The 25,293-nt window shown below is 34.4% G+C and overlaps 1 pseudogene; it reads right to left on the reverse strand.

Annotated features, from left to right (window-relative positions):
- Window positions 1–9,311: 9,311 nt before the first annotated feature.
- LOC147393591 (transcription factor TCP9 pseudogene) lies at window positions 9,312–10,833 on the reverse strand (annotated as a pseudogene).
- Window positions 10,834–25,293: the final 14,460 nt, after the last annotated feature.

A 25,293-nucleotide genomic window follows, 5' to 3' on the forward strand; every position in this document is an offset into this window, starting at 1 on the left:
ATTGAACGGTTAACTGGTTTAAAGACTCAATAATGGTGGGCCACAGATTAAAAAACAGTCCACACCTTCCATCCAAAAGTAGAAGCAACGGTACACATTAAACATCAATGAATTAACGGTCAAGATCATCTGATCTCTACCACTCTTTTTCTAAATGGTCCACACATGAAAAAGATGTGGACCCACTCTGATTAGATGGGTTGGTGGTTGTGGTGGTGGGCCCACCCACCATACCATTAGTGATAAGCATCTGTCCATATTCGAATCCTCAATAAAATAGCGGCTATAAAAAGAAGATTTGGATGAGGGCCAAGTTAGAGAAGCATCACATTCAGGGTACCTGTCCCACACCGTACACGTGTCCCTACCAAACTTATTGATGCTTATTGTCCAACCATATGGGTGGGGCCCATCATCTTTGATGACCCCCTTGCACATATAAGTGGAAACTTAAGAGGGGACGTTCTACCGTTCACGTGACCATCATGACCTGGTCCCCACTTCAAAGAATATGGTCCATGAGGCTGGCCCCTTAATTTTGATGGAAGGATTGTTATTGTCAATGATGTCGGATCAGAAATTGTACGACACAAAAGTCTATATAATCGATGGTCATGATCACCAGATTAAAATGCTTATAATCTTGATCATCTAAGTAATCGATCAATATCTCTAAAACAAGAATGATTAGGACGAGTCATCCTGAACTTGGATGCAACCAAGAGAGATAATCAATATGAATTGTCCATCACATGGACTCGTTTGAAATTTGAGATGACTTATTCGATATTTTAAAAAATATGAATCCGCAAAGTTAATAGGGTTTGTATTTTTAAAATATTTGCGATCTATATAAAAATAATATTTTGTGACTTAGCATCCTATGAGAAGAACTATTATTATTATTTAAATATAAACTATTTTAAGGAGATTTAGACGATTTGAACTTTACGGGATTAAATGAATAGTCAACTCGATAAAGAGAAGAGACGATATATTCTTCCAAAGTTCATGCTTTCATGTAAGAGTCGTGCTGGAGTAATATTGAAATTGACATCATTTGGGACATTGGTGTGCACAAAACCTTGGATGCTTCTCAGTAATATCTTGATGAAAAGCATCTATGATTCTATAGACACATCCACATCAACAATATCCCGAAGGATGTCAATTTCAATGTTACTTCAATATTTTCCTTCATTTTAAATATTGTAATAATCCAACTAGATGTTAAATTGAAACAAAGTGGATTGAGGTAGAACATCTAAAATAGTCTTTAAAAAATAAATAAATAAATAAATAAAAGAAAAGGAAGACATATTGGTTGGAGATACTGAAATGTTATACATTTCTAATTTTATTCTTCCTAATCTTATCGTCAATCCCAACATTTCTATCTCTATTACGTTCATGGGATGAAAATGTTTCTTTGGTCCAACACTCAACTCCATAAAATATTTTATTTTATTTTATTTATATATTTATTTTTATGTTTATAGGTATACATCGATCACATTCACATAATGGTTCATTATAATTTCTCTACTTTATCCACTCAATTAACATTAATTCTATAGATATTGTAGTATCACTAATCTTTTAATATCTGCCTATCATCACCAATATATCAATCCTAATAATATGAAAGAATCCACTAACAAAATTGGACTTTGTAGGTATTGTTTATCCCTAAAAGAATAATGATTAGAATTGTACTCCATAAATTCTTGTTTAGTCTAACTAATCTAATAGTCTTTATTTTTCTAATTTTTCTTTCAAGCCGAGGAATCCAGGTCTCTTAGAAGAGCCCAACTAATTCTCGAGACATGCAAAATCCCTTTTGAGGATGACCCTTGCAAGGGATTCAAACTCAAGACCTCTTCTTCGTGAGATATGGTCCTCCCCATTGCAATTAACCCATTTTATATATAATCTCTTATTACACTACATCATCCATATATAACATACACTAAGGGACATTCCGATATTTTTTCTAAGTCGTTAAAAATTATAAATAAATTATTCATTTTCTTCCAAAACTTCCCTAATTTTCCAATTATGGTGGTAGCCACAATAGTTGAGCTTCTATTATCATCGTAAATTACTTATCAGACATCATTAAGTTTCAACCATAATATTTTCTCCATCACTTTTCATTGGATGGGTACTGTACGTGAACCCACGACCCTTACGTCGCATGGAAACATGCCAACCTAGCTATGGGTCCAAGCCCTTTCAACCCATCTAACCAACTACAAAAATACACCAAACAAGTCGGACACTTTTATGCCACCTTAGGTACAAATAAATAGCCGGGTCCACCTTTTTCTCCAAAACTTCTTAATGTGACTCAGCCAATCATTTAGCATTTTCTGAGTCTCCAAAATCATGTTTTAAAAAAAAAATAATAAGAATAATGATGAATGCACACGGTCCTGGTACAAGGTTGGGTATACGGCTGACATGGCAAAGGCACGGAACCACACATCTTTTTCCTGTGTCTCCCGATGAAAACGATCTATGATTATATGCCCTTGCCACGTCAATCGTGGACCAAGACCGTGTGCATTCATCACGACTCTTTAAATAATGGGGTGTTAGACGTAAATCTAACTAGCAAGAGTGAGGCAATAGCTCCACAACCATCACATACCAAGTAAGTCTAGATAAATCCATGTGAGTGGCCAACGAGGGGATTTGAACTCAAAACCTCTCCTTATTGCGAAGGAGGCCTAGCCACTACGCCCAACACTTATTGGTCTAGTCTCCAAAATCCTATTTAACCATTTAGATAATTAAAACGATCAAATTCCTTCTACACATTTTAAGATGCATCATATGAGCCTAAGATGTTTCCTATCTTCATCTGAGCTAAAACTTTTTTTAATTTCTATAATCTTAATCTTATAAAAATTTGAAGGCATAGTGAACTTCATATACTTATAGCGTTTTCTTCAAGTTCTAATATTTTTATGTATTTTTAATTAGTAATTTTAAAAATAGTTCCTCAACCTTCTTTGATCTCTAAATCTACTAAAACTATTTGGTCTTTGATATTGACGAATCTAACTCGTTATATGAATCCAACTTTCTTCTCTCACTCTTGTAAATTTTAAATGTCTTTCTTAATTTTATACCTGTTATAAAATCTTGTTCCTCCATCTTCTTTAATTTTCTCATCTATTAAAATTATTTGGTCTTTGATTTTGATGGATATAACTCGTTATATAAATCTAATTTTCTTCTCACTCTTGCATATGGCTTAAAAGTTTCAGATTAAGCTGATTTTTTGTGAGGATGATCTCTATAATGAGGAGATCATCCTTACAAAAAATGAGCTAAATCAAAAACTTTTAAGTCATATAGGACAAGCGTGTTGGCTCCCTAACGTTGGTTGCCGAAATAACAAACATGTTTTGAAAATATGGGTTGGAAGTTTCAAAATGCCGATTTTTGGTAAGGATGATCTCCTCACAATAGAGATGATCCTCAAATAAGACCATTCAAAAACTTCTAACCCTGTCAAAAGTGATTTACAAAAAATGGTTGGTCCACGATTCTTCAATTTGTAAACTGGGGTTAGAAGTTTCAAAATGGACAGATTTTGTGTGTGGATGATCTCCTTCCATTCATTTTAAAAACTCTCACTCCTTGTCTTTCAAAATCCCTAAGTTCCAAACAACCAAACAAAGCTTGTTTATCTCAAGTTATTTCTTCATAGTTGTATATGAAATTTTACCTAAATTAGAGAAAATATCCTAACATAATAAAGGAAAAATAACTTAGATATACCTTAATATAGAACTTTCTTTCTAAATAAACCTTGATTATTGGATGATTACTCATACTACAGTTAGTAAAAAAAATTCAACTAAATGCCTCCTCACCTTAAGAAAAGATTTATTTATCCTATTAATTAATAGGAGAGCTTTTTGGGCTACCCCCCTCTTGAAATGTAAGATATTGACTATCCCCCGTACAAGATATCAGTATCAATGTCGTTGTTTGGCAATGAACAAAATGCATATAAGCAATGGCTTGGTTAACCGTACTCATTAGAGCCATAGTGAAAACAAAGCTTAATAGGAAAATTATCGTTGTTTATGAATCAATCAACTAATCATGGAAACTTAAATGACTGTTCAACTTGTAAAGTGGGGTTAAAAGTTTCAAAATGAGCTGATTTTTGGTAAGAACGATATCCTTTCATTCAAGTCATGGAAACTCAATTGACTTTTTAACTTATAAACTAAGGTTAAAATTTTCAGAATGGATTGATATTGGGTGACGATGATCTCTTTCCAATCATTTTAAAAACTCTCACTCCTTATCTTTCAAAATCCTTTAAGTTTCAAACAACCAAACAAACCTTATTTATCTCAAGTAGTTCATTTCTTTGTAGTTATCAAATAAATTATAGGAAACTTTACCTAATTTAGGGAAAATATCTTAACATAATTAAAGAAAAATAGTTTTTATAAATACACCCTAATTTTTGGATGATTACTTGTCATACAGTTAGTAAACAAAATTCAACTAAATGCCTCCTCACCTTAAGAAAAGATTTAAAATATCCAAAAGATTAATTTTTCTTATTAATTAATAGGAGAGTTTCCCCCCACCCCCCTTCCCCATCTGGATGACAATCCCCCTTAAAAGATACCAATGTCAATATCATTGTTCGGAGGTGAACTAAATGCACATAGGCAATGGCTTGGTTAACGGGACCCATGAGAGTTATAGTGAAAGCAAATCTAGGAAAATTATCATTGTTTATGGATCCATCCACTGGTCATGGAAACCCAAATGACTCTTCAACTTGTAAATTAGGGTTAGAAGTTTTAAAATTGACTAATTTTTTATAAGAATGATTTCCTTCCATTCATTTTTAAAACTCCCACTCCTTATCTTTCAAAATCCCTAAGTTCCAAGCAACCAAACAAACTTTATTTATCTCAAGTAGTTCATTTTTTCATAGTTATTGAATATAGTAGAGGTAACTTTATCTAATTTAGGGAAAATATCCTAACCTTATTAAGGAAAAATAACTTAGATACACCATAATATACAATATTTTTTCTAAATGCACCCTAATTTTTTGGATGATTTACTCGAAGTACAGCTAATAAAAAAAAAAAAGAATCAACTAAATGTCTCCTCACCTCACAATATTCTTTCTAAATGCACCATAATTTTTTAGATGATTTACTCGAAGTACAGTTAGTAAAAAAAAAATCAACTAAATGTCTCCTCATCTTAAGAAAATATTTAAAATACCCAAAAGATTCCTCCCCCCCACCTGAAATGTAAGATGTTGACAACCCCCCTTACAAGATATCAATGTGAATGCAATTGTTTGGTAGTGAACTAAATGCATGTAAGCAACGGCTTGGTTAATGGGACCTATTTGATCCATAGCGAAAATTATCGTTGCTTATGGATCCATCGACCGATTATGGAAACTCAGATGAATCTGATAAGTGAATCTTTTTCTGTTTCTTTCCCCCAACAAATGAGGACAACCAATTCAAGCCATAGTGCGCAAGTAGAAAATTGTAGTTTGAAAACCTCCATTGACTCTACGGGTGCAACTTGGTTTAGTATGGTTCGGTTTGAGGTCAAATTGGAACCGAACTGACCTAGGTTGATTCCATTAAATGAGAACCGGAACCAAACCAAATTTCCATAGAATCAAACCAACCTGAACCGAACTAAGGTCGGTTTGGTTTAGTTCTATGGATTGCCAATGTCTTAAAAACCAAATTGAATCAACATATTTTTAATAAAAATAAATAACATTTTATTTATAGTTTTATAAATGAATGTCAAAATGTTTCTCATGTATCTAATAACATTTTATATGATTTATTGCTAGGAAACAACTAATTATCAAATATCTTTACTTATGCCATACCCCTCACATGCGTTCCTTAAGAGTGTTATTAAGATGAATTGCAAGTGACCACAATCAAATAGTCACTCTTTTGAGTGCTCGGGATTGCTTGATCGACATGATTTCTTACCATAGGCCACAAAAATGCAAATTTCCCACATTCATTCTTTTTTTAAATGACGGGAGTATCCGAATCCGTAGGACTGACTAACAGGCATAAGGCAACTGGACTCTTAGAACATCATACCTCACTCAAATCTCTTGATTACATACAATACCTCACAAACTATACATACAAGGTAAGCCGGGATAAATCCTTGTGGGTGGCCAACTAGGAGGCTTAAACTCAAGACCTCTCTTTTTTTTAAGAGAGGCCTTGGCGACTACCCCCAAGTCATTCCTTATTATTCTTTAATAAAAATAAATAGATTAAAGAAAGTCATTAATTCCATCAATCCAAAAAAATGTCATTAATCTATCCATTAAAAAAATAAATAAATTTATCCATAGAAAATGAGTATAGTTTATTAAATAGATTAATAATATTTATTTATAATCTTATTAATATAAGGATTTGGTTCTCAGTTTGGTTCCATTCTATATAAGACATGAACTAAGAATCAAACCAAATGGGTTGATTCTCTATTTTGATAATCTGAAATTGAACCAAAGTTCATTATAAATCAAACCAAACCAATTAAAAGCTCTCGATTTTAACCGGACCAAGTTACACCCATAGTTGACTCATGTAGAATGATTTATGAGAAAACATATGATCCCTACCGTTTAAATACAATATCCAATAATTGAGATTTATATGTATCTTGATAACACATATCTTGAAGATGCTTATCCCAATGATAAATCTGGATTTTGTGAGTCATTCTTTATAAGTGAAGGGACCCTGACCCTTTTGTTCTTATTTTTAATTTGCCGCTCTATGTTTGCCTACAACAAAGCAAGCCTTGCTCATGCGTACAAGAATGTTGTCTCTTAGTAATCTTTTCTCCTTCAATATTGCATGATAATAAATCGATCTTAAAGCTGCATTGGCCTCTTATCCCTCTCCTTCCCATTATGGTTGCAGTACAACAATCACGCCCGATTCTTATATCAGATTGGATCTAGATTAGTTAGGGTCTCATTTAGATTTTTTTTTTTTTTTTTTTTTTCTCGAACATGGGCAAAGTTAAACTTGTTTTAGTTAAATATTTATTATAACATTTAAAAAAAAATCATAATTAAATTAAATAATATCTACATCATCCAATAAAAAGATTGAATAGCGTACACTTCATCTAAATATAAATTTCACTCCAATTTCTTCTTCTTCTTCTTTTTCTTCTTCCTCTTCCGTGTTCTCCACTTACGATCTTTGTCATCCCATCTTATTTCTATTAGAGTATTAGATTACGGAGTATCATATTAAAATGAATAACAAAGCATGAGATTGTGTTATCTTGATGTAGTTAGGGTAGTTATAATACATTGTATAAGGGTGCATTGAGAAACAATGTATCAGATTGATGTAATAACTAGGTTAGTTATGTAATTACGTAACCATTCTCAATGTTATAAGATCATCATATCCGAGACTTACAATTTATCTTTATCTTTCTTACTTTCAAATTAAAATTAAATTCCTTCAAAAGTGCATTGGCTTGAAAGAAAAATAAATAAATAAATACATAAACAACCACTATAATATGAGGGAAATTATTTAAAGGACCTGGCAAAAGGACTTTTTCTTAATAATCCGTAAGTTTTGGATGATTTCTTAACAGTTCATTTACTTAACTTTTCTCTTTCTTAATAGTCCCTAGACCTCATCTCCCACATTTCTCACGATTCAATGCTCTAACTGTTTGAATTCATCGTTTTCATTCAAAAAATTGGATTTTTAGCATCATAATTGAGTTTTAGAGACTCAATTCCTTTGGCAATAATTTAAGAAAGAAGAATAAGCCATTTTCAAGGGATTTTTGAAATATTTTGAAGACGTATGTAAAAAATTAGGATTTTTTACCTTTTTTTTCTACTTCTTAATTTTTGGATGAAAATTGATCAAGAATGGTTCTTTTTGGTTGAAATCATCTAAACAAGTCGTTATCTCAAGTTTTTAGTCTAAAAAACTCAAAATTTGAAAAGGGGTGTGTTTTACTAGTGTCGAATTCGACAGTAAATAAAAAGTGGTGCACTCGACAATAAATAGTGATGAATTCGACACTAAATAATAAAAAAAAAAACCATACAATAATAAAAAGTGGTGAACTCAACAATAAATAAAAAAGCTATGAATTCACCAGTAATGAAAGACCATTAAGAAAGAAAAAATTTACTAAATGTCCTATCAATCTACCACGCAAAACTTAGGGACTATTTAGAAAGAAACCCTTCCACCAAGGTCTTTTAAGTAATTTTTCCTATAATATAACTCTTTGAAGGTTATAATTTTTTTTTATATTTCCAATCAGAGTAACATTATCAATTATAAGATATTTGTGGACCCTGATGTAGCTATGATCTACCCATGATCTTCATTTCTTTCATTTGTCTTTACTTACAAAAGAGGGTGCTAAGGTCCATCTTTTAACACGCTCCAAACAAAAGGCCCAACTCCTGGGATGGGCCAAATACCTAGAACAATGTCAAATCACAGGCTATCTGTCCACTAGAATTAAGATATCAATCTAACGGTCAGGACCACTGATCCAACAAATATTTATCTTTCTTTCCTTTTTATTTTCTTTATGATGGCCCACCAATGATGGAGTAAAATGCCTGAAAGGTCAGGACCCACCATGACCATTAGGTGGTCCATGAACCAAGTGGTCAGGTTAGTGGCTTACACATTGGGGCCCACCACCCATGTTTGTTGTGGTAGATCACCAACATCATCCATCAAGAAATTAAAATTCTCATAAAAAAACAGTAATTTAGAGAGATTCTATTTACATACAAACTTTTATTTATAACACACCAATCTATAAATAACCAACCAAGGTTTAAATAAAAAGGATCGGCGTTTTCAAAGTAAAACTTGGTGTGCCAACTGCCAATAGAATCTCTCACTAATTTATTTCGCAATGCACGCGTTCTTCATGATGAACAGAAATGGATCAATACAAGACACGTGTCTATCATTACTGGTGTGGGTACCTTTATACACTGCCTCGGGAGTATAAAACAAGTGGGGGCCCACAAAGCCTATGGGTCCGCGCTCGCCTACACATGCCAGACGTTTGGTGGTCCCACATGAAACAACTCAGCACGGTCCACGGAGAACCATTAGAGCAAAAGTTGAACCCACCAAATAGTGGGTCCCACTTCTCTACCACTTAACCCTTATCCATACTCACGTGCGCACGTGCCAATTCTTCTTACAGAATCTCTTCACAGAAGGAGAAAAAAAAAAAAAAACAAGTAAAAATTTCGAACGAAGTTCATTAATGGCGGAGAAAACGATGATAGAGAGAGCCTTTGCTCTGTAAAAAAAACCAATGAAAAATTACGAAAACAAATATTACAAAAAAAAAACCCTCTTTTTTCTACTTCATAGTCAAATCTCTAAACCCAAAACCCTCTCTATCTCTCTCTCTCTCTCTCCCAATCAAGATTTCGAAGTAGTAGTCTGCTCATGTTGGCGTTTTTTAGTAGATCGACCCATAAATTGAAGTTCTTGTTTTTCGTAAATTTCCAGAGAGAAATCTCTCAACAATTGGGTTGTAGTAGTTGTAGTAACAGAGCTAGAACTCGGTGCCAAGGTTGAACCTTTATTACTAGTTTTTGCTACAGAGGATGACACAGTAGCAGCGGCGTTGTTTGAAATCGATGGAGGAGTAGTTTGAACTTCAACAGCAGTAGTAGTAGCTAAATTGATTCCAGGTTGAATCGCAGAAACAAAAGAAGAAATTGGTCTAGGGGAGAGATTAACAAGAGGGGTCAAACCAGGTGGAAAAGTCCATATTTGTGATATTTGTGGTTGATTTGAAGGTCCAGCAATGGCGGCCGAAGGTGGAATCATCCAAAACGTTCCAGCGTTTGAAGGTCTCACAGCCCACATGGGCACAAGCCCTTGTGGCGTTGCAGCTGCAGCCATGGCTGGAGCTGCAACAATAGGAGCCAAACCTGAAGAAATAGAAACCCCATCGTTCGAAACATCGAAAAACTCACTCGTTACAGGTCGTTTTCTCTTCTTTTTCGTTGTTTCGGATTCTGGGTTGTTGTTCGAAGATGTTGTTGGGATCTTTAGGGTTCCACCAACAGACATCGCGATTGCTGGGACGGTCCCTGTTCCTGTCGCAGCGATTATCGCTGGTTCTGCATGTTCGAGAAGCCATCGAATAGTTTCTCCATCAGATTTGTGGCCGAGTTCTCTTGTTAATTGAAAGATCCTAGCCGCACACGTGGCAGGCATCCGTATCCTTCGTCCTCGACCTTCGACCTTTGTGTGGCGATCTTTCGTTGATGCTCTTCTTCCTGTTGTGGTTGTAGCTTTCTTGAGCTGTGTCTGCATCGAGATAGGCATCTGCATCGCTACGGGCATCACTCCAAGTGGTTGTGTTAATTCCTCGAGATCTGGGTCTGTCTCTGTTGGTTCTTCTTTAAGAGAAATCTGATTCTGATTCTTGCTCTGCTCTTGCTCTGTTCTTCCATCCTCATCTTCTTCGAGTTCTTGTTTATTATTCGAAGCCATCTCCAAAACCAAATAAAAAAAACCCAATACAAATCAATCGAAATCCAAAAAAAATCTAAGCTTTTGTTACAGATGAAAAAAGAAAAAGAAAACCCAAAGATGGTTTTTTTTTTAAATAAACAAAAAAAAAAAAAAAAAACTTGTGGTTATGTTGATTTGGTGTCAATCTGCAAGAACTGAGAGTCTGTAAATCTCTGAGAAGGCAAAAAAAAAACCTAGAAACCTCTCTCGGTTCTTTACAGAGAACAACCCTCTCTTTCCACACCTCCTAACTCTTATATTTATATAAGAAAAAAAAAAAAAAAAAAAGACACACCATCCAAATATTATTAGAAAATCCTACGGTCGTCCTCTCGTACAGAAACTTATGGGCCCACAAGATGATGACACGTGGTAGGTCCCCACACGTGAGGATGCTTCTCAACTTGGGTCAACGCTGGGTGATGGCTCCAAATATCTAATTTATTTCCTTTTTTTCAAGTTTTATTTTTCATCTATTATGGGCTTGGGAGGAGGGGTATTTTAGGGTTTAAATTTTATATTCCAGTCACCTGAAAAGAATCATGGTAAAGTTGTGAAGATTCCTTCCATTTTTGTTAGGTTTAAATCCTTAATTTGAATAATTAGTGACAAAAATACCCCCTTTACCAAACACACTCTTTGTTAGCTATAACCCCCTTCAACGACTTGCCTCACAATTTCTTTAATGCAAAATATGATCTAGTGTTTGTTCATATAACTACTATCTTTATATATTATTTCAACAATAACCTCATCATTAAATCGAATGGTCCAAAATAAATCATGTTTTTCCATTCGATTTTATCTAAAATCATGTCTTTAGCCAATGGGAAGATTGTGGGTTAGATCAAAGAGAGTTACTACATCTGCTTACACTGAATCATTTACCTTATGCTATTATTTCGGGCACAAAGAAATGAGGAGAAATCTCACGTTTGAATATTATTATATAGTTTTATAAATGAATGTCAAAATGTTTCTCATGTATCTAATAACATTTTATATGATTTATTGCTAAATTAATCATTTTTGTAGGAAACAACTAATTATCAAATATCTTTACTTATGCAATACCCCCTCACATGCGTTCCTTAAGATTGTTATTAAGATGAATTGCAAGAGACCATAATCAATAGTCACTCTTTTGAGTGGTCAGGATCGCTTGATCGATATGATTTCTTCACATAAACCACAAAAAATGCAAATTTTCCCACATTCATTCTTTTTTTTTTTAATAACGATAGTATCTAGATCCGTAGGACTAACTAGCAGGCGTGAAGAACATCATATCTCGCTCAAATCCCTTGATTACATACAATACCCCCACAAATCATACATATAAGGTAAGTCGGGATAAATCCTTGTGGGTGGCCAATTAGGGGCTTGAACTCAAGATCTCTATCTTTTTTAAAGGAGGTCTTGATGACTACCCCCAAGCCATTCCTTATTATTCCTATGATTATGGGTAAATAATATTTATGAGACCTATGATGAGGAATTTTTTGTAGACTAGGAAAATTTTTGGTTGAATCTCGCACTTTAACACTAATCCATTGCCAATCATGGTTTTAAAACTCAATTTCGTGTCTCATCTCGTCCAGGCCCGATATCGAGTCGTCTCAAACAAGTTTTCTGATACGTTTGAGACGTCTCGTTCAAAAATAAAAAACAATTGAACGTGAGGTATTAAATCTCAGTCAAAAAAGTGACTTGTGTGTTTATATCGTTCAGCACTAATACCTAGTTAACTTGGACGATACGTCTCGATCTCAGATGAGTTTTAAAACCATGTTTCCAATCCTTTTTCATAGAGACATTTTCAAATGAAAAACATGTGCAAGGCCTCATGAAAATATTTTCTCACAAACTAGTAGATGATAAATGTTGTAGAGATTCTTGTTTGCATTTTTCTTACAAATGTTTTCCCAACGAAAAATTAATATTTTGATATATATATATATATATATATATATATATATATATATATATATATATATATATATATATTAAATGTTATACGGCCCTTAATTTGTAATAACGTTTCAAATTTTTGGAATTGTTTGTCTAAAGGAAAAGGGTGTTTACATTCGTTTATCATACACGTCACCCTTGGATTCATCAATTCTCAAATCCCTACTCATCAAATGAGCCATAAGCTCGACTTGTCTCTTAAGCAAAAGTCGATACTTGACCCTAAGCCAATCGAACATGCCTTCTTTTTTTTTTCTTGGAAGTGAATGTGTATTATAACATAAGGGGATCACAACATTTGTTGCAAATGAATCAAATTAGATTCAACCTCGTGGATCAAGGCTTATCTTTGATTTACTAGGAAAAAAAATGTAAAAAGCCTTATAAATAGAGATACTAATGAGGAGAGAAATAATGTAATTTGAATTTATATTTACTTGATTTGAGAATCGGAGTGGAATCACATATACCATCAACAAGAAATTTTTGGCGATAAAAAATAAGACATTTGATTTCAAACATTGCTTCCTAAAATCTAAAGTTTTAGGAGGTAAATTTTTCCATAATTTGGATTTATATTTCTTAGTATACATTTTTGTTGAAGAATTGTTAAATTTAGGAGATAGAAAAGCAATTCAAAGTACAATGAAATTGGGTTTTAAACCAAAATTTCTAGCCAAATTACTAAATTAAATTATGATCCAAAGCAATGAATCCAAAAATGAGGCCCAGCCTGTTAAGTAAGGCCCACAATACACAACATGATCACAGGTATTATCATATTGTGCCTTGAACCAAGCTAACCAAATCGGTCTAAGGGTCCAAAGCCAAGCTGCTTAGAGAAAACTTTTTCAAACTGATGATGTTACACTTGACTTCAATCTTCAGTGAGAGACCATAAAAAATAACTGGAATACCCTCCTTTTCAATCTTATGTCAAAAATACCCTTGATTTTTTCTCATAATAAACGATTGTTTCAATCTTTGGAATTTTTTTTTCTTTCTTTACCTTAAATCTTGAGCCTCAAGAACAATATAGAGTTTATATTGATAATTTGAATAGGGGGTGACCAACGAGCATTGGGCGCAATGGCCAAGACATCCTTCCGAAAAAAAAAAAGAGGACTTGAGTTCAAGCCCCTCCTTGATCACCCACAGAAATTTATCTTTGCTTACCTAGTATGTGTGAATTGTGGAGATATTACTGCACATACCCAGGGGATTTGAACGAGATGTAATGCTCGAAGAGGCCAATTGCCTCGCCCCTACTAGTCGGGGCCTATTGGTCTGGAATCCCGTCATATAAAATATAAAAGGGGGGGGGGGGGGGGGGGGGGAGAAAAAGATTTTACCCTAAAGTTTGAAGTAGATTGCAAACTGGGGATAGTTTTAATTTTTAAGAAAAGTTTCTTAAAGACCTTGGCAAAGGGTATTTTTTTCTAAATAGTCCCCAGTTTTTTGTGGTTTCTTAATAGTGCATTTAGTAAATTTTCTCCCACATTTCTCACGATTGGATGCCTTAACTGTTTGAACTAAACGTTTTCATCCAAAAAATTTAAATTTTTAGCATCCCAATCAAGCTTTAGAGACTTCATTCCATCGGAAAAGATTTAAGAAGGAAGAAGAAGTCATTTTCAAAGGGATTTTGAAGATATATGCAAAAAAATATTAGAGTTTTTTTATATATACTTTTTTTCTTAGTTTTTGAATGAAAATCTATCAAGAATGGTTATTTTGGGTTAAAATCATCTAAACAAACCAAGTCATTATCACAAGTTTTTAGTCAATCTTTCTATGTATTTCAACAAAAAAAACTCGAAAATGGGTGGGTTTTACCAGTGTCGAGTTCACCACTTTTTATTTAAAAAATGGTGAACTCGATAGTAAATAAAAAGAGTCGAGTTGGACGATAAATAAAAAGTAGTGATGAGTTCGACAGTAAAAATTGTGAACGCAACACCAAATAAAAAAGTGTTGAGTTCGACAATAAATAAAAAGTGGTGAACTCGACAGTAAATAAAAAAGCGGTGAGTTCGCTAATAATGAGGGATCACTAAGAAATAAAAAGTTTACTAAATGTCCTATCAAGCTACCACGGAAGACTTAGAGACTATTTAAAAATAACTCCCTCCATCAGGGTTCGTTAAGTAATTTTCCCTAAAAATACCCTTTTATGGTACATTCACAAAAACTATGAACAAAATCACATCTCTTTGAGGGCTATTGTGCACGTTATACATTTGTGAAAATGCCTTTTTTGGGGTCGAAACCCACTTTTTAGATCACACTTTCTATTTGTTATAATTTATATTTTAAAATAGTTACCGTGTTTTGAGTTTGGATTTATTTTAGAATTTCATTATTATAAAGTATTTTCAGATTATGACGAAAATTTTAGTTGAATTATAATTTTTTGTTATTTTTAGCTAGTTTACTGTTACGAATAACTCATTATTTTGGACAAATACACTTGGGTCAAGATCATTAAGTACTCACTGAAAAAACATATGATCCCAATCATTTAAACACAAAATCTAAAGGTTGAGATTTATCCTAGGGATAAGTATCTCTGAGATATGTGTTATCAAGGTACGCATAAATCTCAACTGTTGGATTTTGTATCTAAACGATTGGGATTGTATTTTTTCTCATGAATCAACGGATTCATGCCCTTTAAACAATGGTGATGGATGTATTTTGGATCATTCAGAGAATTAATAAAACTTTTCATTCTTAAGAGTTAATAAAACTTTTCCTAGGCTCCAAGCAATTCACATTCTCCTTCAATTTTAGACTTTTGTGTATTTTTTCCCAGTAGTTTTGAATGAATGCTTTTAAATAGATTATTGAGATTAAAATACTGTTCAAATATATACATATGGGTCATGTTTATTTGCCAACGCTAGCAAGATAACCTTTGGGGGGGGGGGGGGGAATGACTTAAAGGTTTTGGATTGAGTTAATTTTTTGTGGGGATGGTCTCTATAGTGAGGAGATCATCATCACAAAAAATCAGTCAAATCTAAAACTTTTAATCCTGTTAAAAGTAATTTAGAATTGTGGACCAGCGTTTTTTTTTACCATTAGTTTGTAAACCACATTTGATGGGATTAGAAATTTCAAATTGGGTTGATTTTTTGTGAGGATGATGTCCTCACCATAGAGATCATCCTTACAAAAATTTGTCCAATATAAAACTTTTAAGTCGAAGAGGACAAATTTTCTCTCCCAAATGCTACCCCCCACATATATATGTGGGGAATACTAACGTCCAAGGTCTCATGGGGATGTTAACATTCTCCAAAACACACGCGCGCGCACGCACACACACACACACACACACACGGGTTATAAGTTTGGGAATGTTGTATGCAAAACGTTCAGATGTCCTAAAGAGAGCCAAACATTTTTCAAAATAGGGGTTAGAAGTTTCGAAATGGGCTGATTTTTAGAAGTTTCAACCCATTCCTAAACTTTTAACCCTTATTTTGAAAAATGTTTGGTTCTCTTGAGGACCTCCGAACGCTTCTCATATATATATATATATATGGGTTGGGATACGTAGACTCATGAAACGTGAACTCATATGTTCACACACAATCTTGACTGTGAATATGTGAGATCCAATGGTAGGGATAAAAGATGTATTCCAAGAATATGTTACGGGTTTTTAAGATACATCTCAACTGTTTGATTTCACGTATACATGGTCTGGATTGTGTGTGAATATATGAGTTCACGTTTCAAAAGTCTACAAATCCTGACCCTATATATATAATTTTTTCCTTCAATACCTTTACAACCGAATGCATGAACTCACTTTCATTAACAAAAGATGTGGCTCTGAATAAAGTAGAATGGGGGAAAACATGATTCGTTAGCTGACTACAAATCTTCGAGATAACGCTTGGTTGTGATTTTTGTTATTTATATTTGCAAAATGGCACATTTGAACCACTATGTATGCCATACATACAAGATAAGCTAGCTCGTTGGAGGGACATTTTTCACTTCCCCTTCTGGAATAACATCATGATTTAACATTCTCTAAGATTTTGGTAAAATAAGAGAAGAGTCATGGTCTACGTAATAGCTTTGCATATCATTTATTTCATATTCAACTAAAATTATACCTAATTAGTCAGGATGACATGGAGACATGTAAATATGAAATGGTAGAATTACCATAATACATTATGAATTGGGATCAAATTATATTAATAAATAATCAAAATAACTCATATTAAAAATGCCTCTTATTAGAATATGGAACAACCATAAAGGTATGTGAGAAATATTACACTTCCATAGAGGTTTTGAACAAGCAGTTACCTCATGCTTTATACGCCCTGTTGTGACTTGTGATGCCTCATCTCAAAGCTGTGCAACTTTACTTGATAGTTGACATAGCAAATTAGAATGTTGGGTGAATTACCATTTCGTGAGCTGAAAATGAGTTATTTACGATTTTGGCTAAGTGTTCATTTTAATTATCAGAACATGAATTGTTACATTTTCATCAAAAGAAAATTTAGAACAGTAACCAATCCGGTGGTTTTAAAGTGACTATTGGAAATAGTCACTTTAAAAACCTCTCAATTCGTTATCGTTCACATTTTAGTAATTAAATTGAACAGTAAGTCTGAATCGTAAATTCGTCAAAAGTTGATCACTTTTTCATAAATATCCCTAACATGTTAATCGTTATTGTTTTTTCTACACTTCCTAAACACTTTGTTAATTAAATAAATAAATAAGTAATTTCTCCCAAATAAAATATGCCAATGATATTTTCTTGATTTTTTTAAATCCCTCCTTTACTAAGTTTATTCTGTAATTTTTTTTTTCTTTATTACTTTTTAATGTCAATGTTTGTTTAAAAGAAGCACTCACGAGGCTTTCCCCATCATGCTACATGTCATTCAAATGCCCTATACCCATTTGTCCACGTTTAAAACATTGGATATATGTGGTGATAGTGTTGGTAAAAGTCTTCGATGTAATGGCGTTGACGATGGTGGCAATGACGATGATGGTGTCATAGTGCGAGTGGAACTGATGGTCATAGCCATGGCAGTAATAGTTGTGACTGAGGTGAGGACTGGTAAGTGTAGTGGCAACTACGGTCGTGGTACTAATAGTGGAGTGGTCGCGGTGATTGTACCATTCTGGCAACATCGATGCTATAGTATGGTAGCGATATTGTCTTTAAAAGCGAAAACAAAAAACAAAAATGGCCGTCTTTCTCTTTTAATCCTTAATAATATATGAATTTTCAAAATTTTATTATTTTTTCATCTAATTAAAATTGTAATTTCTTTTACGTCTAACAACTTTCACGTCAGGGTGTGCGATATGAGGTACAGTCTTGAGGTCACTCCAACACGACTCTTTTATTTTAATGTCTAAAGAATTTACATTTTAAAATTTAAATTTTTCATTAAAAAAGAAAAATGTGAGTTAACTTTATTAAATAATTGAATGGAAGGCTGACTCTTATTGGATTGGTTTTAGGACTAATGGTAATGGAAAATAAAATAAAGTTATTGGAATCTTTTTATCTTAAGTTTGAGGCCACCACTTATCCTTAGTTCGTCCCTAATTATCTAAGACTTGTCATTTATTTTATATTATTGATTCTTTTCTACTTTAAATTTAAAAGATAAAATTTTTGGGTGATTTGGACATACCCCTACATGTTCTTCTGATTATTCCAAGTACACCCAATGTTGTTAAACTAATGTTGTATCCCCCTTGACCCTGATCTTCATTGGAAAACTAAATAAAATGATGTAAATGCCCTCATCCACAACTTCAAGTCAAAAAGGGATATTAAAAAAAAAAAAAAAACTTTTTTTCTTCTTCTTAAACATTTGTGGTCAACCTATTAGATATAGAGTCAGGATTCCTTAACTAATGAAGAATGACTGGTGTATAAAACACGTGATCCCAACCGTTCAAATACAAAATCCAATGATTGAGATTTATCCTCGAGATAAGTATATTTAAAATATGTGTTATCTAGATAAACATAAGTCTTAACTATTGGATTTTGTATCTAAATGATTTGGATCGTGTGTTATCTCATGAGTCAACGGATATATTATATTTAACTTATTCAAACTCATCTTTAATCTCTTAAAAAAAGAAAAAAAAGAAAAAAAAAAACCGTGCTCTCTCTACCTCGATGTTTAGGTCTTATTCTACAAGTCTCCTAGACTAGAACAAGGTCAAGGTGTACATTATTAATTTTAAAGGACATAGGTATCTCAAATTTTCATCAAGCTATTTCTAAATCACCCTAAAACTTCAAAACAATCTCTTTATATGTTTTCTTTCCCAATAACATCAATCTCGAGGATCTCATTTAACAGTTTGAGACTGGAAATCATATGATCGTTGGTCATTCAATCAAGGTGGGACCCAACTGGACCAAATAAAAAATCTTCCATTACGTACCTTATTAAACAGCTTCTTGGTTCAAAATAAATGTTGTTTAAAACACTATGATATCATCAATTACGTCAACAATGATGAAGTCAATGTAGATCAAACATCATCATACAACGTGAGAGCCAAACTCGCGGGTTACCTTTATAAAGTACCTTCGGAACTACCAGAACGAGCAAAAAAACCTTATCTCTTGAGAGCGAGAAGGTGGGCCAACTTATGTGGGCCCAGCTAGTGGTGTTTGGTTCTTCGTGTCCTCTTATCATTTCCACGGTATGTGGGTCCCACCTTTGGAACTTGAGGATGATCTAATAATATATCATCACAAAGTGATCAAAGGTGTTGGGACCCACCAAGTACAAAACTATCAAAAAAACAATTTAAATTTTGTGATGGATTAATCAATGGTGGAAACAACGTGGACGGTGGGATTGATAGTGGTAGACCCCACCAGCCACAATTTAATACAGTATTTGGTGAGTCATTTTATTTTTTCTCTAAGGACCACTGAAAATTGGTGGGCCTCTTAGACAGTAAATCTACTCAGTCAAAAGCTCAATTGATTCTTATCTGAAATTTTTGAAAAGAGTCTTGATTTGATTGTAATATCCAAAATGATTGGAAATAATACAATTATCTTTGATATTCATGTAAGAGATAATCATTTTTAGGAGTGTTAATAGGTTGGTTCTAATTTAATTCTTAAAGTAATCGAAATATGAATCATTAAAAAATTTCCCCGTAAACGTGATTCTCAATTCATAGTGATGTTTCTCGATTCCAATTCTCAATTAATTCGATTTCATGATACTCGACTGTTAAACATTCCAATGAATAAGAAACCAGAGCTAAGATTTTTATTTTCGACTCTGACTTTAATTTTATTCTCATTAAATAGATATCTGTTAATAGTCTTACTCAAACTTCGTTTCAAACCTAAATTCTATCAAAAAGTTTATTAATTTTATCGTTTAAGTATTTTCAAGAAAATTCAAATGAGAATTATCCACGTGGCATTATGGGAATGGTAGGGATTTTCAATTAATATTGATCACAGAAGCCGAATTTTGGGGTTGGCATTGCAGATTTTGAAGCCTACAGCGACAGCGCTATAGTTTTAGAATCTGACGGTCGTAAATGCACGAAGATGTCTCATCAAACTATCTTTGCTACAAATTTAACGGTTGAAATTTCTTTCTTTCTCTTTCATTCTTTCTTGTGAGAAATATATAAAGGAAAAGCTAATTTGATGCTGAGGGCCCACAGACGGCTGGCTACCCATTTTAGAGCATGTAATATGTGGGACCACTTTTAATATTGTCTACACAGACAAATAACAAAGAGATACTGCAATGGACCCCACCAGATTCTTCATTTAGGCTCTAGTTATGATCACAACCATTAATCAAAAAAATTGTAAGGGCCCACACACTTCAAAGGGGACAGGTCTAATCGTGGGCCCCACATGTCATCATGAATAAATGTGTGAGTGGGCCACACAGCGAAAACTTATCCAGCATTTGATGTGCTTTCCAACTTTGACTCCATTTATCTATATAGTTAAAAATAAAATAATGGTTGCTAACGTGCGCACGCGTGTATGATACGAGACTTGCTCGGCTGTAAGGCTGAACACACACCAACTTGTTTTACGGAAGAAAAATATATAACTGGCGGGGCCCCGATTCGTGCTTCCAAACCCACTTCGTGTTGTGGGCCACAATTAAAGTTTGGTGGGTCCCACACTTTGGTGCTATTGTGGGTCAATTAAACTGTTACGTCGGCCAGTTGTGGTGGTGGACCAACTGCCACTTGTCCACCTTGTGAAGCCCTATATGTGGGGCCCACACCTCGTAGGCCACGTCCTGATGATCACGACCCCACTATACGTCTCCTAAAGTGGTCCCCCTTCCCCCCAAACCCAACTCATCTTGGTATCGGAACCCATCTCGTGGCTGGGCCCCACATGTACCTAATAAATTGTACGATTCGTAACCAACTAATCTAACGGATGATAGGTGCACACGTGGATAACTTTAACATTTTTTGAGATAGGATAATATTTATTTCGGTAGGAGCGCTTTTTCTAAAATCTTTATCGCGGTAGTTCTCGACTTTCCCGGCAAATAAAGTATCTATTTTTTTATCTAAAAATATTAGTATCTAATGGCGTAGAGACACGTGGGTAGAGATATAGGTTACATAGGGAACCTGTTCTCTTTCTCCATTCTTCCTCTTAGTTTTTAAAAAAAGGAACTCGCTTCCTCAGGTAGCCCGGTCAGAATCTATATTTGCTGCCGATTTATTACAATGACGTGGTTAAGGTTTATCTTAGTCAGATGCATGCACTAAAAAGATGAATTTTAGGCTAATGGGCTGTGATTGTGTCGGGCCCATCGAATTGTGTTGTAAATGGATCAGGTCCAAATGGGTTGGGAATCCCAACCCGTTAGGATACGAATTGGATCGGACTCATTGTTATCATATCTCAATGTTAGGATCAAAACCTGATACCTTAGCAATCAATTTGTATCACATGATCATATCATCACATCCAATATTATATATAAAACTAGATTATACATATTAAAAGGGTAAAAGAGAAAATATAATAAAGTCAGAAATGTACCTTTAAAAAGTCAATAGAATAGGACAGTGTAGACCTTACAAAATTGTAGTTAAGTGAGACATTTATCCTCACAAAATTATAGAACGATGAGATCATCCATTATATTTTATTATATATAGATATAAATGAACTTCATATATTTAAATAAAATATATAATATAATTTACATACCAACTAATATTTTATTCGATTAAGATTTTTTATTTTTATTTAATTGGAGGTATTCAGTCTTCTTAGAGCACATGCCATGAACTTTGTGGGATATACATCAGATAATTTCTGGGATAAATCCCTGAGAGTGGCCGTAAGTGGTATTCGAACTTAAGACCTCCGCTTCGTGAGGTGTGGCCTTAGTCATCACCAACCCTTATGGGTTTATTGGATCAGTTACGGTTGATCCAAGACCGATCCTATAGATTATCGAATTGGATCCTTATCAAAACCCAAATCTTCAATCCAGATCCAAAGTTAAGGATCATATCCAATGACAGCCCTACCATCAGATAATTGACTGTAGAGATCAAAGGCGTTGATATATTGGTCGGCCCAGAATGGTCTCTATAGAATAGCAAATTAAGGCAAACATAAAGGGAATAAGGAAAGTTAGAGTATTACATGCTAATAGTGGTAACTTTGTTATCCTGAGTACAGCAACGCACCATCTTATTATTTCTGATCGAAGGTGTGGGACCCACACCCAATCCTTATCACATCATCCTTCATTTAAAGTTGATGCGATGTAAAGTCTTCTAAGCTTACTTTTCACACTATTAGTGACAAACAACAATTCCTTCTCCAATGGATGTGGAACAGAAAATCTTTTTTCTTGGAAATTTTTAGGATTTTAAAAACTAAAAGATTATATCTTGGAAAATCAATTTTTTTTTATTCTAAAAATGGATGTGGAAAAATAAAATTTTTCTAGAACAAATTTAAAAACTGTGTAAGCTAAGATCGCAATATGGGTTTCAACGGGCTGGGCCTGGTCCATTATCTACTTAACACAGATTGGACTGGGCTTGTCAGACAACTACGTTTGGTCCATTTTCTGAATGGGTCCACTTAGTGATAGGGCTTTAGTTTGGGGTGAGACCCCTATGGACTGATTCTTCTCACTCTGTCTTGTCTCACAAACACAATTTGATCGGGTAGTAATCAGGTTGGGCTTGTGTTGATTTTTAGGCCCGATGGAGAGATACAATTTTAGCCCTGACCCAGTCCATTGGCCCCTCTAGATCGGATATGCATCTCTTGCAAATTTATTCGCTAATCAAAACAAAATTAGCCCTGACCCAGCCCAAGGTGTACTTATTGCACTGTAATGTGTGTCCGAAATTGATTTTTGTAATCAAAATGCCCTAATTATTTTTTTTCCATTTACCAAAAATACCCCTAGATTTTTTGTTTCTAAGGTGTATTTATTGCACTTTAATGTGTTCCCTAAGGCACGCATTAACAAAACGAGTCCTGATAAATCAACGTGCCAAAGATTCGCGGTCTATTAGCAGATGAAGTGGCAAGGGCACAGAACCATAGATCTTTGTCTTCGGGATACACGAGGAAAAAGATCTACAGTTCTGTGCCCTTGCCACATCATCCGAGTACAAACCATGTATTTTTTTGCGAGTCGATTTATCATTAGCCTAACAAAACCGATAAATCAAATATAGAAATAACTTTTATGGTTACAATATATTTTATAATAAAAACCATAAAGAAAATGGTATCTCACTGCTCTCAGGTGGATAGAAAGTAGTAGCATTGGCAATGGATCGGGTCAAGAACCAATAGTAACCTGTTTTAACCCCCTTTAGGTTCAATGAACTTTACAAGTTTGAGGCTCAGCTGGATTCATTGAAGCCCAAGTTTGTTTGGGTTTCAGCACTGCAGCTTCCCCACAACCAGCGAGGAAGTTGGAACACTAGACATTGACATGCTGCCACTTTTAATTGAGTTTCAGTTTGACCACTTTCAAGCCCATTGATCCAAGATTGTTGGACCAACCACTCAATACCCATAGTTGATCTTGAAGGTTGTCAGTGGACTGGGCTACAGTTAATCTGGGCTTGGCCCAACAGACCTTTTGACATATTCTATACTTTCAGAAAACAAATAGGTAGTTGAAGCAGATTTGGTGCGATAAGTAAAGTTCTAAGAACCATAAACAATTTTAGGGTTGCCAATTTGAGTTGGTCTGCTAACCGAGCCCACCATGAAAGACAAGGTTTAGGGCCTTTGTCGTCAGCTGACAAATATTGGGTAGGACTCAAATTTTCTAGCCCATGAAATTTGGACCAACGTAGAACCTAAAAATGCCCAACCCAATGCAGACCACTACTATATTTAGGGGTGTCAATGGGTACCCATTTAACTGAAACTGAACCAAATTAGAATCGAAAACCCCGGTTCCGGATCCCTTTTTATTGGAACAGATTAGAACTGGGTCTAAAATGAAATTGAACTGATAGGAACGGGAACCAAACCGGGGGTACCCATAACCGATTTATTTTAATTTTTGTTATAATGATTTTAAATACTTTTTTTCTCATTCGATTCTTGAGAATCGGAACCTATGGGTACCCATGATTTTTTAAGGTTCCGGTTCCAATTCTCAATAATCGAATGAGAAAAAGAGTATTTCAAATCATCATAACAAAAATTAAAATAAATCGGTTCTGGGTACCCCCGATTCGATTCCAGTTCCATTTATTTTGGAACTGGACCTGGAACCGAGTTAATATTAATGGTTATGGTTCTAAGTTCCTTAGAAACCGAATTGGAACGACGACACCCATAACTATATTGTACTACATACGTGTAGATGTGTATCCGCAAAAAATCTATGATTATAGCACATGCCACATCAGGATAGTATTTTGAGTATGACACGTGGGGGAGTCAAATTATCACGACTCTTCACATCTCTATATTCCTAAAATGGTAGCTTACGTGGAATGTATTAAGTTGTGAGAAGAGGGTTCCAATACTCAACCCTAATAGCCAAGCCTGTTAGGGTCGGACTTGGGCTAAGATGTCTGAGGCCTGATAGAGGTTTACCATGCTCTAATTTCAGGGAAGATTTAGGAATCAACCAAGCCTGGCCAGAATCCACACATTACTCGGCCTAAGTCAATCTTCTCTACATTGTGGAAGAAGATGAGCTCGAATAATGTCCATTTCCGAATCCGATAAAATGTCGATGGATCAGGTCAATTTGGTACCAATCTGATAAGGATCAGATCATAACTGATCTAATAAAATATCAGATCGTGCGCTTAACGGTTCTGGTTTTTATCGGATCTCAATATTAAGATCCAAACACAATCCAATAACAATCAGGTTGGATCCGGATTGGGCCAAACCCGATTTGATGTACAAAATCTAAAACAAACTTCATATATGTAAATATTATATAATATAATTTTTATAATTTCTAACATTTTGACATGGTCAATCAAGATCCGATCCAATAAGAAATCAAATTGAAACCTTATCGGATTGGAAACTTATTGGAATCTAAATCATTGATCCAGACCCGAAGTTATCAGATCAGAACATATGGGTCTGATCCGATCCATTGAGAGCTCTACCTGAATCCTATCTAAAAGACAAAAAAAAAAAAAAAAAACTGAA

Source organism: Akebia trifoliata, chromosome 10 (assembly GCF_017979445.1).
Source record: "Akebia trifoliata isolate Shusen 1 chromosome 10, ASM1797944v1, whole genome shotgun sequence".
NCBI lineage: Eukaryota > Viridiplantae > Streptophyta > Magnoliopsida > Ranunculales > Lardizabalaceae > Akebia > Akebia trifoliata.